At 42.5% G+C, this 17,860-nt stretch overlaps 1 protein-coding gene across 1 annotated transcript in view; it reads right to left on the bottom strand.

Moving 5' to 3' along the window:
- The window catches only part of MYEF2 (myelin expression factor 2), a 79,067-nt gene that overhangs the window by 7,437 nt on the left and 53,770 nt on the right, over positions 1 to 17,860 (bottom strand). The window contains exon 22 of the mRNA XM_082449119.1: positions 8,288 to 8,414. The gene's annotated coding sequence lies outside the window, so the exon portion shown is untranslated. The remainder of the gene's footprint in view (positions 1 to 8,287; positions 8,415 to 17,860) is intronic.

Raw genomic sequence — 17,860 nt, 5'->3', positions numbered from 1 at the left:
TATCACACCGTGGTTAAAAGCATGGTCTGGAAGTCAACTGCTTTGACATAACTGGCTCTGCTTCTGACAGGTGGTGGGACCTTGGGTAAACTATTCATCCTGGGCATTAGATTTCTCATCTGTCAAGGAGGGATTCATAAGACTGAAGGGAGGATTAAATGAGATAATTCATGGAAAGGGCTTGGCAAAGTGCCTGGCGTGATGTAAGCACTCAAAAAGGGCCGGCTGTTACCATCATTAATTACCTAGAATGAGTCCAAGGAAGTAATGGCTATCGGAACAGAACAGCACAGTAAGTTCACAAATGCTCTTAGTGAATATTCCATACAGATCCTGTCTCCCTTACAAGTAAGAAACTTATCAGAGAGTCCACTGGACTCTCTGGACTAATATTAATCATCAGCATTGGCATACACTCAGACATAAGTTCCTGCATAAGCCAGGAATCCATCACACCTTGCCCCGAAGAAGTCTCCCTTCCCCAGTTTTGTACACTTAAACGTGTTATGTCTTAGCAGTTGATTACTAACACCATAGGGAGTGCGTCTGTGATCCAACGTAAATGCTGAGGCTTGTTTTGCCAGTCATTTATTATAAGCATGCTTTCTTGAGGGCTTACTGAGGCTTGAGCAGAAATACAAGCGAGTACAAATTAGATAAAATATAGTGTTTAAGGTACACAAGACTAATTGCTTCTTAATTCCATTTGCGTGAAACCCAGTGAGACCCTGTTCACAGCTCTCGAACCTAAGGGGTCAACACATGACAAGAGCATTTAAGATGGGAAATCAAGTTTCTAAGCAAAAGTGTAGCCACCGCCAGAAAAACAGAAAAAGGAGAATTGGAAATTGAATGTTTCCTGGGCTTGAAATGCTCATTTATAGTGGAGCCCCGCTGGCCTCATCAATCCCTCCCAGCCTTTAAGAATCCACACGTGTTCTGCCTTCTCTGGGAAGTTTGCACCCATGACTCCACTCTGTACTGGTTTCTGGCTCCTCTCACTGCCCACAGGACAAATAGCAATGGTTCTCCATCCTGGATGCACATGAGAATAATCCAGGGAGCTTTTAAAGAATACTAATGCCCAGGCCCTCCTCTAAGAAATCTGATTTAATCAGTCTAGGTAGGATCGGCACAGCTTTTAACATTTTATTGATATAAAATATTACATACAGAAAGTGCACATGAGTGTTTAGCTTGATACGTATTCACAGTGGAACACGCCCATGTAACCAACACACGGATCAAGACACAGAATGTTACCACCACCCCAATGTCCCCTCATGTACCCTTCCAGACACACTCTTCCTAGGGTAAGCACTTTCCTGACTTCTAATAGCTTAGGATGAATTTTGTTTGTCTTTGTATTTGACGTTAACAGAACCATACAGTATGACTTTTATATTTAAATAAACTTCTAAATTTCAGAACAGTTCAGATTTGCAAAAAAAAAAAAAGCATAGACGGTACAGAGAGTTCGAGTGTACCCCACACCCAGTTTTTCCTATTGTTAGCAACTTACATTGCAATGGTCCACTTAAGCATGACACTTTTTTATCTGGTTCCTTTCACTCAACATTACACTAAAGAGACTTATCCACGTTGTTGCATGTAGTTGTCGATCTTTCATTCTCATTGCTAAGCGGTACTCTATTACTCGAATAATCCATAATTATTTATCCACACTATTGTTGATGTGCATTTGGATAGCCTCCAGTTTGGAGCGCTTACAAGCAGTGCTGCTATGAACATTCCAGTAGGCATCTGTATTTTTAAAAAGCTCTCCAGGGATTCTAATGTGCCGCCAGAACTGGAAACCACTCATATAATCTAGGCCAAAGAATTCATTCCTCCTTGGTTTGCTGTCCTGTTATTTCTTATCCCTCGGTCTTTTCTCCTCCGTGGTGGGGTGGGGGGTTGGGGCAAAGCGTGGTGTTCTCGTGCTCCCCACAAGACACAGGACAGTGCTGGAGCCAAACAGGTTTTCCACAAATGCTTGCGTGTTGATTCATCAATTAATGACGCTTTCCTACTTCACAACACCCTTTGCTCCAGGTTTGCAACCATTTCTGTGCTGCAGCATCTCTCCTGCTGATGCAGCAAGCTGTGCAGTGCCCACCTTTACTTCATCTGGCCTGAAATAAGCCTTCTCTCTGGTCTTCACAAGCCGGGTCCTGAACGTGCATCTTTGGGACACACTGGAAAGAGCAAATCTTGAGTACCAGTTTAAGAGGAGGCAGGATGCACAATGAGCCCAGGTCATCCAGGTGGTGATACATTAGTCATTTGCCATTTTTCCTTTGTATATTATTTCTCAACTTTCCTGACTTTTCTAAAGGGTGTTTATCTTTTCCTTATTAATTTTTTGATAGCAGCTTTTCATATAAGGAAATTAACCCTTATTTTCCTACCATATATGTAGCACTTATTTTCAATGTGCTGTTTGCCATTGAATTCTGTTTGTGTTGTCCCCTTGGAAGCCTCATATCGAAGCCTTTTTTCTCCTTCTCTGGTCCTCCACAGGGCCCACGCATGCAAAGCTGTCATGTGCCTGGCATCGCGAACATTCTAACCTTTTCTCAGTGGGACGTCAGACCCTGATTTCTACTGGGAAATGAGGCTGTGCCACTGCTGAGTTTATCTATATATTAGTTTCCTATGGTAACAAATTACCATAAAGTAGGTGCTTAAAACAACAGAAATTTATTGTCTCAAAGTTCAGGAGGCCAGAAGTCCAAAATCAAGGTGTTGGTACGATTGTTTCTTTCTGGAAGCTCTGAGGGAGAAACCATCTCATGTATCCACCACCTATTCTGCTTCCCCCTAAGATGGAGAGATGCTTGACGGCAGAAAGCATATCTTACTCTCCCCCACCTCTGTCTTGTGTATCGAGCACACAGTAGGTCATCCGGAGATGTTTGTAGTTAGTTTGATGGGCCACACTGAGTGCTGCGAGCTGGCTTACTGTGCTCTTATAGCTTCTCACTCATCATTTTTTATTTGTGTTGCTCCTCTTGAAATTCTTCTGGAGCATGTTCTCCTAGCATTTCTCCTCATCACTCCATATCACCCACCTGTACTCACCATTAAGGAACCACTCAGCCATGTCCATGGCCCACCGTCCTCACATGCCCTGCTGGGTGGGGCTGGGTCACACGAGCACAGCTCTGAAGGAGTGAGTTAGCTATGCTGCCAAGCTCCAATACTGGAAATCTCACCTTGGCCTTTGCCATTGCTGTTGTGCCTACATTATTGCACAAGCATGTTTCCAGCCTATTTGGGACATGGTACATCCACCTGAAAACTGACAATCTTGACCTGCCCAATCACAGAGATTAACTTAAGTTCTTAACTCAGGGATCTGAAAAACATAAACAACTGAGACATGATGGAGAAGGCCAAAGTATCTGAGTTCCAACCCCCAAACAGATGGTAATGAAACCAGCTAGTGTCCAAAGAGTGAGCCAGATGGCTGGATACACTTCTCGCAAAGCCCGATACATAAGACAACAATTGGCTTTCAGATTCCTCATGTCTCTGGTGAGGATATGATGAAGGATTTGCTTTAAGCATATTCCTGCATTGTTGGTACAGTAGCATTTAGGACTGCTAGCCAGGATGCATGGTAGAAACTGACAACTCTGGTTTCTCTCTCCAAGCCACCCTCCACGCTGTGACCAAAGAGGTCATTCTGAACCGTGACCACTCTGTGAATTCAAATGGCCCAAGGCTCCTCATGTCATACAAGGCCGTGCATAATGCAGCCCAAGCTTCCTCTAGAGACATGGGCCACTCTGTGCTCCTCACCCACACTCTAGCCACAGCCTCCACTGCCCATCACCCAAACACAGGGGTGTCACTTCTCCATGCCTTGGCTTGTGCTAGTCCCCTACCTATACTTCCATCTTCTCTTGTCCTGCTGGAAAAGGCAACGAGCCATATATATATATATATATATATATATATATATATACACACACACACACATATATATATAAAATATATATATATGTATATGTATATATATATATACACATATTCACACACACACACACATAGGTTAGGGCTAGGGTGAAGGTTAGGGTGAAGGTTATATATATATATTTATGTATATATATAAATATATATATTTACTTCCTCTATGCTACATTGTAATGAATCAGAACTAGAAGTGATGGTAAACTGTTTTGGGGTGGTTTTTTTTTGGTAGGGAGGATAAGAGCAAATGTTACAAAAATATTCATAGCCTGTGGGCATGGAAGAGCTTCAGGGAATTCTGGGAACGCATCCGACAACAGCCTCCTACCTCCCCCGTTCACGCTGCTTAAAGGGTGGGTGCAGCCCGAGCCCACTGGTGACAAGAGGCTGGGACGAGTATAACACCTGCCTACTCACCATCAGGGCTACATCACGAACTCCTGTTGTGTTGACTAACCAAATATCCCAATCAGGTTCCAAGCTCACCTGAGGGCGGTCACTAAAGCTTTACTTACATAAAGCACAACATTATGAACCAGACGATTTGAGTTTTAACAGGTGCATTTTAAAAGTTAATCTGCACAACACACAGTCCGGGTTCTTACTCCATCTCTCATCCTACCTGGATTTGACTCCCCATCGCTCTTGCCCCTCCCTGAGCCTCACAGTATCGCTTACGCCCTCCTTTGCCCTTGTCTCCCCCTTAATGGGGTGAGCAGCAGAGTTGTGGTAAAGAAAGAACTGGTTTTAAAGGAGGATGTGAGGAGTGCAGTGATGCTTTGTGCATGACTATTATTTGGTAATTTCTTTAAAGAAAAAAGTTTAATTGTTTTTCAGTCAAGTCAAACTATTCTCATATCAAATTATCTGACTCAAGATGTCATGTGACATGAGAAAGGAAAACAGTAATCTCTGTGGCCAGGGGCTGGGGCTGGGGGACGCTTAATTTTCAAGCTATATGATTAACACCTTTTGTATTTTGTGCTGGGTGCATGCGTTACCTTTTCACCAAAACATAAATAAGGGTTTTTTTGTGTGTTTTTTTTTAAGGTTATATATGCCCTTAACAGATCCACTACACCGGGGTCCTAGAAAATAGTGCATGCCAACTCCAGGAGGGCATAAGGTTAAATATCCAATTAATTCCAATGTATCTGTGCCACAACTTTGTTGGAGATGAAAATTTGTAAGTTCTCTTAGAAATGTTTCCTCTTTTCTAGTATTAGAGGTAGAGTCTAGAACTGGTTGTGAACTTGTAAATAACAATTGAACATAAGAGATAGGATCAGCATCACTTCCTACAGGAAGCCAAGGAATTATACAAATATGTGTCTGAGAAGCAAAGCCATATTTAGGAATGCAAGCTCATGTTTCCTGATTGGTGAATAATTATTACAGTCCTGTAACTCTACATACACAGCCAGCAATCTTCAATAGTAGAGTTTATTGGCTTATTTATTTTTCAGAAACGAAACGAGCAAAATATAACATGCTGCAAATTTGTTTCATTTGCTCTCTTCAGTCAACTCCAGGTGAGCTGTTAAGAGTGTTGCTCTTTTATAGTTTTTCCATCAAAAGCTATTTTTTTTTAACCTGGATTTATATTTGAATCTTCAGCATCTCTCTTACACTTTTTTTAAAATTTTATTGCATTTTTAATTAATTAATTATTTATTTATATTTATTTTTGGCTGTGTTGGGTCTTCGTTTCTGTGCGAGGGCTTTCTCTAGTTGCGGCGAGAGGGGGCCACTCTTCATCGCGGTGCGCGGGCCTCTCACTATCGTGACCTCTCTTGTTGCGGAGCACAGGCTCCAGACGCGCAGGCTCAGTAGTTGTGGCTCACGGGCCCAGTTGCTCCGCAGCATGTGGGATCTTCCCAGACCAGGGCTCGAACCCGTGTCCCCTGCATTGGCAGGCAGATTCTCAACCACTGCGCCACCCGGGAAGCCCCTCATCAAAAAGCTATTTTAATTCATTATTGACGCTTTTCAAGAATGCCACTATCTAGCCACCACCCGATTGACGGCAGGGGATAAAAGAGAAAACATCTGAGGAAATGAGAGACATGAATTCTGTGAGTACAACCGTTGCTTTTGTTTTAATAAGGTCCCTTAAATGATCTCTGATGATGCAAGTAAAGCCAGCAACACCTCCATTACCCACCGGCACGCTGGAAGCACCAGCAGAAATTCTCTCTGCACACTCCGTCTCTGCTCTCCTGAAATCAGACAGTCAGTGTGGCTAAGAATTATGCTTTGAGGCTCAAGAGCCAGACTGAAATGCTCCACTAGCTCCTAGCTAATCCACCTTAGCCAATCGTCTTAACTTTTCTGCCTGGGTTTCCTCATCTGTAAAATAGGAAGAACAGTTAGTTGTATCTCTCTTATGGGATAGTTATGTGGAGTAAATTAGACAATGCACGTCAAGAGCTTGGCAGCAAGTGAGTGCTCAATAAATATTAGCTATTATAATTATATTGTAATACAACAACTGGACTTGTCACTATTATATCTGAAAACTTTCCTATCTAGGTGCTTCTCCATTTCGCCATGGCCTCATTGATGATCCGATGTGTGCGTGGAAAGCACATTTCTGTCGATCACTGTTCCCCACATTTCGCTGGCTCATTCTGCCTCGAGTCTTTCCCATGTTTGGTATCCAGCAATTTATATCTGAACAACCTGGAGACATGGACCCTTTAATATCTCCTCCTCTGCTCTACTCCGACACTGCTCTTAAGCACAGGCAGAATAGCGAGGGCCAGTGTGGGATAAAGGAGGTCCCAAACCTCCCCTCGTCCCTAGTCATCCCTCATCTCTGGAGAATGCCTGAATTTACACCATTCGCTCCGTTAAATCTTCAGTTAAAAGGAGAGAAAAGGAAAAAGGAAGTGGAATTAAAGCTCTCCTAAAAGGAAATGAAACATGATTTTACCTTGTTCCAATCTACCCCAAACTCAAGTTTAAGATATGGTTGAAAAATATGGCATATGGCGGATTGTGTAGCCTGTGACTTAAGAACCAAATCCACAGAGTTTAGTTGCAATACTTCACCAAAAATAGACATATGAATTACCTTTTCCCTTCTGCCTACACAAATCCTACACATCATTCAAAACTGTTCTACAAATACTTCATCCAGGAACAAACACTCCCTTCTTTTTTAAATGCCCATAATGCCTTGTAACTTGATTCTGGCCTTTATTAATTCCTGCCTTGTTTTAGGTTATTTGTGTGTTACAGGTCTTGGTGACCATGCTCTAACTTTTCCACTGGGCTGTCAGAAACCTGAGGTCAGGGCTGCCGCCTCTATTGCTCATCCGCAGCTTGTCATCCGTAGCTTGTCATCCGTGTTAATTTTCACGTGTGTCATCCTTATTGCTCCAGCCTGCATCAACAGCCCCATTTGATGCATGAGCAACAGCGATTAGAGATCCAAACTTACAGTGACTTTATATCACCACAGCCTCAGAAACCATGACACAAACCAAGAAATAATCAATGGCATAGTTTTTAATAGTGCAACTAAGATGGATTACCTGCTCCTAAGCATAGAGAAACAATTACAGCTGGAGCTGCTACGGAGGAGAGGGCTGATCTGATGTTCAATGATGTGAAATAGGAAATCTCATGAAGCTACAAAGATTGGTTATCTATTCTTAGCTCCAACCTGGAAGTGACTTTTTCACACAAAGGGATGCAAACCTCCTTACTAACCACAGTCCTTAAAAATTCAGCTTCTGGCCCCCAAATTGCTCATCCTTACAAAGGGAATGCAGCAGTCTAATCCATCTCTTCTTAGAGCCACAAAACTCAGAAATCTTACGAACCATAGGCAGCATGTTGGAGAAATATCGAAGGGAAACAAGGTCTTCTAAAAAGTACATCTGATGGACTCAGAGCCAGTGACAGCACGGCCAGAAAGCGCATTTTCTTCTCATCAGCTTAAGCATACCTCAAAGCACATGTCATTCAGGGCTGTAGATACAATGCCTCTCAGACTTTATTCCAGCTTCTTTCCCCTACAGTATTTGGAAGATTTACAAGGAACCCAGAAAGTAGGGGCAAGTCCTTATTTCTCTAATGATTTCCGCTGTCGTATTCAAGATTTATGTCCACATGATCCCTTGAAGTCTGACTGCTCAAAGCAGAGAGCCCATGCCCATCCTGCTCAGGTGCTCCAGTGACCTTTACCTCAGAAGTCTTGCCCGTCCCAGAGCTCTGCTGGGAGCAGGGCATGGGTCCCAACTGCTCTCCAGATTAACCAGCCTCCAGACCTTCTTAATACCTGGGATTTCCCTGCTCTTACCTTGTCCTTGAGACGCTCCCTCTGCATCTCTCTTCTCCAGAACACCCAACACCATTTCTGTGACGAGCTCAAGATTTTAAAACATGTTCGAAGAGTTTTGGACCTCAGGCAGCTTCTTCTCTCTGCCCTGCAAAAGTTTCCAAGGTAAAGAAATAAGAACAACCTTGTTTCCCGTCTGAAACAGGGAAGGAGGAGAAAAAATTGGAAAACTCACACCAGTTGATACATCAGTCCTTTATTCTGCCATAAATAAAGACTCTGTAATAAAGGCAAGAGCAAGATGCAGATATCCCAGGGCAGATGGGAGCTTTTCAGATAAGAGCAACATGAGACAGGCAGAAAAGAAACCAGCTTGGACCAGAGCTAGTCTAGTAAAAAGTTATCTCCAAGTTCCTTAGGGAGGAGGGAAAAGAGAAAAGGGCAGAATCTGCTATATATCTTTCCTTTGCAGCTTGCAGTCTATACATAAGAACACTGAATGGTGGTTCAGTTCATTCTCCACAATACATTTACCATCTTCATAAAACCCAAGGTACAGAATCCTTTCTAAAAGTGTTAGAAACAGACACTAGATTTGGACGATGCACACTTGAACACCAGAGTCCAAATAAGTGGACAAAACAAAATAAGCAATGCCCCCTAAGAGGACTGGCTTAACCCCAGATTATTTCCATCTCTATGTGCAGAATATGAAAAATCACAGTTTTTGAAAGGGGATCCAGGTGTCCGGGTGAGACTTTTGCACAACATAGACAATTTGAAAAATATCAGATGCATTTATCCAATTTATCACGCTACTCAGTTGCTAAGGAAATGGATTCTGGAAGTCGGCCAGCCATGCTTAACCTAAAGATTTGTGCTTTCCAAAAAGGAGTGAAGATAAACCTAGCTTATCTTTCCCATCTCAGACACAACCTACACAGGCAGAAGTTTTCCAGCCATAATATACTGTCCCCAAGCTTCTTTTTCATTTTCCCTAATTGTTGGGCAAACAGACCTGGATGAAACAACCAAAGAATCTTAAACAGGTGTGGTAAACAGTCAAACAATCAGTCTGCACACATGTGGGGAAATAATGTGTAACTTTTTATTATGCAAGTCATCAAGTAATGCTTGTTCATTGTGAAACCAAAAAACCTAGAAGTTATATGGGTAAGCCAATAGTAGAAATTAAGAATTGCCTATTATCCTACCACCCAGTAATAACCACTATTAACATCTTGGTATAAATTTTTCCAGACTTTTTTTCATATGTACACATAAGTAGACTACATATCTAATTTTTACAAGATTAGGGTCATTGTACATGCTATTCTGTAACCTATTTTTTCATTTAGGAATATACTTTTATGTAAACAAATTTCTATTTAATCATTTAAATACTGACGGAGCACTCCATTATACCATAATTTATTAGAAAATGTAGGTTATCTCCAGTTTTTTGACATTATAAACAATGCTACAACGAATGAATATACTCTAGACGCATTTCTGGCCAGTCCCTTCGGAGAAATTCTTTAAAAAGGAATCTGAGGTCATGCTGTTCAGATTTCATAGTTGCTTTGATGTACAAAACTGCCCTTCAGAAGAGCTGTTCCAATTTATACTCCCACCTGCATGGTGTGGGTGCGTGTCCCAAGCATTAATCTTAATGCTGTGCAGTAAATGCACTGACAGACCCAACTTCTTACGGCTGTCAGAATCTGAAGCCCTAACAACACATTGTCCATCATTTGCAAACGAGCATACCTGAGAAACAAAATATGTTGATAAGTAATATACGTGTTCAATCAAAACAAAAATCTCCAGGAGATGCTCATTTGGCAATGAACTCTTAAATCATGTTCTATTTTTAAGTACGTAGTTTAATCTAGTCACCATGTGAGTCTCAGTTTCTTTATCAACTAGATGTTCTCTAAGGTCCCCTCTGTTCCAAAATATATGGTTCCATTCCACAACGGGAGAGAAAAAGGCCCCGGACCCCTGGCTGGGAACCGAAGGCCCTTCATGTGGCCCAGCTTCCTCTCTAGCCATCCCTCCACCGGTTCCTGCAGCAGCGTCTTCCTGCCCGCTTGCTGTTTCCCGAGGGAGCCAGGTCACTTCTGAATTCTGTGTCTTTGGACACGCTATCCCCTCTACCTTAGAATATCACCCTCCTTTTCTATCTCCCGTGGCAAATTCTTCTCGTCCTTCAAGGCCCAACCCCAAGAGCACTTTCTCTGTGAATCTTTTTTGGGATCCCCCGCCACCGAAGTCAGTCTTTGTTTTTCCCACGTCACCCCGTTTCTGCCTGTCTTACACCATCATGCGATGATCTTCTTCATGTCTGTCCCTCCCATGAGACTGTGTGCTCTCTATATTTCCTGGATTAAGAACTGTGATGTGCATAGCCAAGGTGCTTTTAATAAGTACTCGATAAATGTGCAAATGAGCGCACAGGTTACAATTCTTCTGAGTCCATCTGTGACACCTCCAAAAACTTCAGAGATTTACTCAAATCTACATCAACTTGAAGACTGTTATTTTGCACATCTAGGTGCCAGGGTTTCTTCCGGGATTTATCCCAGATCCAGGCTCCTCTCAAGAGTATGCTCTTCCCTCCTTCTTAAGAACAAGCACCTACTACTAGTTCCCATTCTTGGACTGGGAAAGAGAGGGATTAAACCCAGCCCATACACACCGTGCCATGGGACCAGCCAGGGACTATCTGCCATCCATGCTGAGGGTTCCAGGGAGAGAAGGGAGGGTTGCAGCGATTCTAGTTGAGCAAAGCTGGTCTGGTAAGTGTAATGGGACAGAGTATTTGCACGTCCTTCCAGCAGTGACTACAGCATGACAGGGAAAATAAACGAGAGGGGATTAAAGGGGGAAATGTATTTCTACTACTATCAGCTTTATCTCACAGGACTCAGGCAAGGGCCTAATGTGAATTTCCCTCAAGCCGTGTGAACATCTGCAGGTACATCAGGTAATGCTTTAGAAGCGCTAACACTGCACACGCAGTTCCCAAGGACACTCCCCTCCTGCTAATTTTCACACAGCAAAACTGTGAAAATTAGATTCCCAGCTGTTCTTCGATAGATTTTAATCAAAGATCTGTTTCTCTTTTTGCCATGAAACTGTAGCCTCGCCAAACGGCCGTGGCCAGAGCAGGGCTGCCACTGAGCCTCGGGGAGCGGCAAACCCTGAAGTGGGAAGCTGGAATTCTAGGAGTTGAGATCCTACCTTCAAAACTGCCCTCGAGGCCTGCAGTGAGATTAGCCCAGAACTTTGAGGCATGAGGTAAGATGGCTGAAAGCCAAGCTTCCAGAGTTTGATACCCCAGGCTTGAAATCAGCTCAGCCATTTTCTGTGTGACCCTTGACAGGTTACTTAGCCTTTTTTGAGTGTTTGATACCTCTTTTATAAAATGACTCACTCTCTCACTGTATACAAGTCTCTTCTCAAATGTCTTCTCCTGAGAGAAGCCCTTCTAGACCACTCAAAAATGGTACTTCCTGCCACTCTCCATCCCCTCGTCTAGCTTTAGATGCCTCCTGGCATTTATTACTATCTATATTCTGTTAGTATTTGTTCATTGTCCTCCATTAGTAGGGAAGGTCCAAGAAAACAAGGTCTTTGTCTCACTCACTCTAGAAAAGTTGCCAGCACATATAAGGAACTCAATAAATACTTGCTGAATGCTTGAATGGGAATAGTGATTGTACCCATCATCAGATTGCTATGGGGATTAAATGCACAAAAATTGTCTAGCATATCGCTTAGCATAGTAGAAGCTCACAGTCTATGATAACTAGAAGTTTTAATAACACTAATAATAAACATTCCATCCCTAGAGTCATTTTTTAAAATCAATAGTGGCAATATGACTTTATGTAGTCCTGTTTTATATTCTTTAATGAATAACCCAGCTTCTCCCAAAAAAGGATTTTAGGTAGTTTACAAAAATATGTAAAACTAGCTGTACCAACATAAGTTACATCATTCTGGAATATTTTTACAGTTGTCGATAAATTGTTAATGTGTTTTATTTGCTTACTCACGTATTTCACGGCAAACACAATTAACAATCTCATTCTTCTCATACACAACACTTAATGAGACTAGTGATCAAACTTTAGAGAAAGAAGCATTCAGCTGTCCCCAACAAATACATGCAGTGGTCTGGTCTCCGCCCCACTGTGTGATCACCCTTGCTGAGCTGCGCTCCTTCTCTGTCCTGCCAGCTTCGCATCTCCATCTGAGGAAAGCAGCTCTTATAAAATACAATAGGTGTCAACGAGTGTTCTGGAATACAGTTTCCCACAATGACAGTATTTAATGGGCTTAATGTATTTAAAGACTCTCCACTATGGTGTACTGCAAAGCTCACAGCTGTAACCTGTTTCCTCTGTTTTTCCCTTTCATTCCCTTTACAGTGTGTAGATCTTTGTGTTCAGTGTTCCCATGTGGTTAGTCCTATAGAGTTTCACTCGTCTTCTCATTTCCATTTATTCTTCTCATCCCGCAGTGGCCTCTGTCCATATGTGTCATCTTGATCTCTGCTTTACTACCACATTTGCCTTTCTTATAAGGCTCCCAGAGTCTTTAGACGTGATTTAGTTCTTTTTACACTTCTTAAATTATTTGATCAAGCAAATATATGTCAAAAATTCATAAAATTCCTTAATTAAATTAATAAAGCCTCAGATAGGAGCCTCTGATTTAACTGATAAATCTTCAGAAATGTGTTTACTTTTTCGTAAACAATTTTGTACCTGGTATTGTCCAAGACAGATGACACGTTGAATATTATATATTGTAGAAATTCTAAGCTTAACTCAAATTAGCTCAATAAAGCCTCAGAAACGCGTACTGTTTATAAATGGACCTAATCTGAATCTTCACTATTATAGTTTATAACAGGCTTGCTTTCGACATGATCACCAGAAGTTTGCACCAGTTGAAGTGGTCAAGAGAAAGCTTCATCTGGCTGAACCTTGGGAAAACACTCTAGCATTAAATATTCAAGAAAGATTCCAGAATAGAAACAAAAACATGAGAAGAAACCACCAAGATGAGGAAACCAGGAAAAGATAATCAGATAAAGCAAGGGGTAAAATAATTCATAACGAACAGATACCATATTTTCCTGCATACTTGCTGAAGTTGAGCCTCAGCCACACATCTGGCTGTAATGGGCAGAGCAAAGAGGAAAACATATTTGCTTAGGAGACTCACAAACTGTCTGTTCACTCAGGAGAGTCACAGGTCTTCCTAGCAATGAAATCCTAGAAAAAATTTCCCTTGTGGGTCTTAAGGGAGGGAATAATGCGTAAGGGAGTGAGTTACTTCCTCAGCAAGCCCCTATACTAAATACCATGGAGAATTAAACAGAAGTGCTTCTCACAGCATCCACAGCAGCAGTAAATGTCATTACCCACAAGGCCGCTCACAGAAAGTGGTCCATGAGGAGTCGAGACAGTGGTGTCCCAGGATGCACCTCTCAATTCAGGAATAACTTTTAGAATTTTTTAAAATAATAGACTTATTTATTCATTCAGTAAATATTTATTGAGTATTTTATGGGTCAGCTACCATGCTGGGCATTAGGGAGGAAGTACTGACAAGACAAACGTCGTCCCTTCCTTCAGAGAGTAACATACTTGTTGGAAAGATAGACCAACAACTACAAAACGTTGAGATGTGTGCAAGATGAGAGGACATCCAAACTCTGGATTTTCAGCTCCTTGACCTTCTCATCTCCAGTTGCTTTTTCCTCCACTTTACTACAGCCGATCTAGTCTTATTACCACACACTACCTGGTTATTACTGCAATCAGCACCACCTCCAAATCTGCTTCTGAAAACCCGATCTCCTCATGATTTTTTAACCTCACTGACATCCCCAAACCATCAGCCATGTTCTCATCACCCACCAGTCAGTCCCCTCTTTTTATTTTCTTTCTTATTCATTTAGATCACATAGTCTATAATTTATAATCACCTCCTTGAAAATTTCCTCTCCTCCTTTATACCTCTCTCGTCTGTCAACACTTGCTTGGAACAAAACATGCCTGATGGAGTCCAGTTTATCCACAGTTGCATTTTAAAACTAGAATATTACTGGAGGATAAACACACACACAAAATATAGGTGACCAGTTTCACTTTAAATTCATGATCAAAAACCTGAACAAAACACTCAACACTCCTCTTATGGTTGCCTGGTAAATTAGCTTTTCCAATATCATAAAGATTATTTCATATCGTCTACAGTTTCTCTTCTCAAACCTTCCTCAAATATGAATTAAACATGATTTTTAAAATGTTCTTTGTGACTAAAAAATAGAAACCATCAGATAAGAATTTATGTATCCTCTTCCCCACCTAATCTGTGAATCCACATCCACCTCCTCCATTTCTCTTGTTTCAATGGAGGAAGCAGAGCTTCTCCAACAAAAGCCCATCTACCATCTGGAGCTCTGGAACCCTAACCCCAGCACCTTCTCAAGGATTCCCTTCTCTTTGCTGCATTTTCAATTCGTGCTTGTTTTTGGATCATCCCCATCAATGCACAAACATGCTATAGAATGTTCCATGGTAAAAACCACACAAACAAAACCCCAATTCCCTCATCCAATATTCCCCTCCAGCTCCTCAATTTCTCTTTCACATACAGTAAAACAAACAAACAAAAACCCTCCGCTTTTTTCCTTCTCATGGTTTATTCCAGCTTTACTTCTACCCATAGGACTCCTGTGAAACTTCCCTCTTAAAATCACCCATGATCTCTCTGCTCTGTGTTTTGTATTTCACCTCAACCTCTAACCAGTCCTCAATGAAAACTGCCCATCTTCTGCTCTGGGAATACCACATGTCTTTGGTTTTCCCTCTTGCCTCAGTGACCCTCTTTCTGCAACTCACCTGCTGGCTCCTCTTCCTCTACCGGGCTGCACCTCTGAGCTATGCACTCCTATATTCAACTGCGCACTTGACACACAGGTGTTGGAAGGACAGCTGGTGGCGAGAGAGATGATACCCTTGTAAGGAGGCTACTATAGAAGTCTGGGCAACAGATGATGGTAGCAATGGATATGGAAAGGAGTGTGTTGACCCAAGAGATGTTTAGGAGAAAGAGTTATCTGGACTTGGTGATTGATAGAGGTGGCAGGGGATGGGAGAAGTAGGAATCATGAATGACAACCAGGGCAGTATCTTTCACTAAGATTAAGTTGGAAGGAAAATGGGCTGCATACAATGCAACCTTTAGAAATTTTCCAGAAACCTGCCCATGGAATCAGTGGCATTCATTGCTTCAAGAAAAGGGTACACACAGTCTAAAACAAAGGAGTTATTCCTTTACTTTGAGTTTCAAATTCAATCTGTTTTTTTCTATCCATGGACGACAACATTTTTGAAAGCCACGATTTGTTGAAGGAGAAAGGCATTTCCTCAAATCTACAATTCACTGTTCACATATCAAGGGTAAAGTTTGGAGTTCTGAGCATAAAACTCTACCAAGCTATCAGGTAGTCTAGGGCCTGTCACAGGTAGGGTTCTCTGAAGCTGTCATTTAGATGGCGTTTGGGGTATAAGATGTTTACTGGGGCTCAGCACCTGTGAGAGGAAAGGGAGGAAGCAGGATTTGGAAGTTAAAGAAGTTGAACTTCAAGGCAGGTCCAATGAAGCCTTGGTCCAACCAGTGGGGAGCTCTGAAATGAGCACTGCCTGTCAGAGTGGTCTGCTTGGGACTCAGATGGCTGGGCTTCTACACCCCTGCCTTACTTAGACGTGGGCTGCCCTGGGAACGGTGTGATCTCAGGTGATGAGACTCTGCAGCTCAGGCAGTCCCTGAAGGGGCTAAGCTGCAGGCCATCTGCTGACAGCACCCCCCATGCTGGGGCAACAAGTCCTCCCTCGAGGGGTATCTGGGAGGTACGCGTCCATGTCTCCTACAGGGAACTTCCGGTTTGGGGAAGAACTGGAAAAAGCGGGAGAGAAGGGCAAGAGGTGAAATATGTGTGTCCTTAGGTTCTAGAAAAAAGTAACATAGTTCTAGTTCTTTGGGAGTATCCAGCCAAAGACACAGCAGACTGAGTAGCCCCGCAGTCTGGAAAGCAAGCATCCTTTTCACAGAGACTTGTGCCAACCACGCCTGCAGGTCTTTACAAAGAATGACCACAGTCACAGTACCAACAACAACCCTGGCCTGCATGGGCATGGAGTACAAGCTACTGGTATGACAGTGGTCAATCCTCTTGGTCAACTCCCCTGCTTCTCCTCTAGCTCCATACCCTCCACGACAACAACAGTGGCAGAGCTATGACCACTTCCACCTCTACTTGCTAAGGAAGGACTTCGAAGCACATGAGGTGATGTGTATAGCCTATCCCAGTATGGAGAGAAATACGGAGCACTTACTGGAGTTCCCTCTTCAAGACCAGATTCTCTTATGTTCTGTCCTTATGAGCTCTAGGGCTCTTGAGTTCCAAGCCTAGGGGAGAAACTCTAAGCCCAGCAAATTTGGAAGAATCCCTGATGAATGCCTTTGTACCGATTATTTAGAGTAAAGGAGGCATCCATCTCCCTACATAGGGGTGGCAGCCTTCACAGAGCAGACTAAGGAAAAATGATGATGCTAGCTCAGACCCTGAGGGGGTTTATTACATTAAAGTGAAGAAACTAAAGCTCCTCACTCCAGCACGTTTGAGTCAGGGTCCCCCCTCCTCTTGTCTCACTTGCCACCCCCTCAGAACACCTCAATGAAATAGAGCTAGAAGAGAAAACGACAAAGCCGGGTTGGGGCAGGCTCTTTTCCAGATCACTCATTAAACCACCAAGTACTGAAACACTTCGGAAAGCTTTTCTATCTAAACTCTGAGAACAAAGACAGAGTAAGGCTAGCACAAATGAAGTGGGTGGAACAAGGATCAAAGTGCAGGCTAAAAGCAAAATTCCATTTTTTGGTAAATATAGCTAACGAAAATCCCTTATCTATTTATTTTTTTCCCCAGCTCATGGCCTGCCCAGTGCATTCAATTTCACTGAGCACTAAACACTTTGCCAAGTTCTGGCGACATAGAACGTGCTCTCATGGAGTTACAGTGCAGAGGGAAAGGGGATGAATATTTATGTTCTATGTCTGTAATCCCAGAGCCTAAAAAGCATGTGGTATTATCCCCATTTATTGAGTTTCAGAAAGAATGGAGGAGGGAGCTTTAACCCAGGTTTAGCTAATTCTAAAATTATTTCCACTCTAAAACGTTTTTTATTGTAAATCGTATTTGATCTGCAAAACGCGAACCCCCCCCCCCCTTAGTATTCAGAGAATTGGAATACGCCCTCCAGGAAAAGAAAAAAAAATACAATTTTTAAGAAAACTTTGAAGGCCTTCTAGGAATTTAAAATGGACCCACACAGCAGTGAATGAGACCAATCTGAACCGGGTTGGAAATTGGAAATGTTCAGTCATACTCTCAGCCAGTGCTTGACCCTGGGCTTTTGCTGATAAATGCACTAAGGATGAGGATGTGAGAAAATCGGCAGGTACCTTGGGAATATGTGAACCATTGAGCAGATTGCTGTTCACTCA

Source organism: Balaenoptera physalus (assembly GCF_965194825.1).
Source record: "Balaenoptera physalus genome assembly, chromosome: 2".
In the NCBI taxonomy this organism is placed as follows: domain Eukaryota; kingdom Metazoa; phylum Chordata; class Mammalia; order Artiodactyla; family Balaenopteridae; genus Balaenoptera; species Balaenoptera physalus.
Note: the sequence above shows the minus strand (reverse complement) of the source record. Positions and strands in the feature narration are given on the sequence as shown.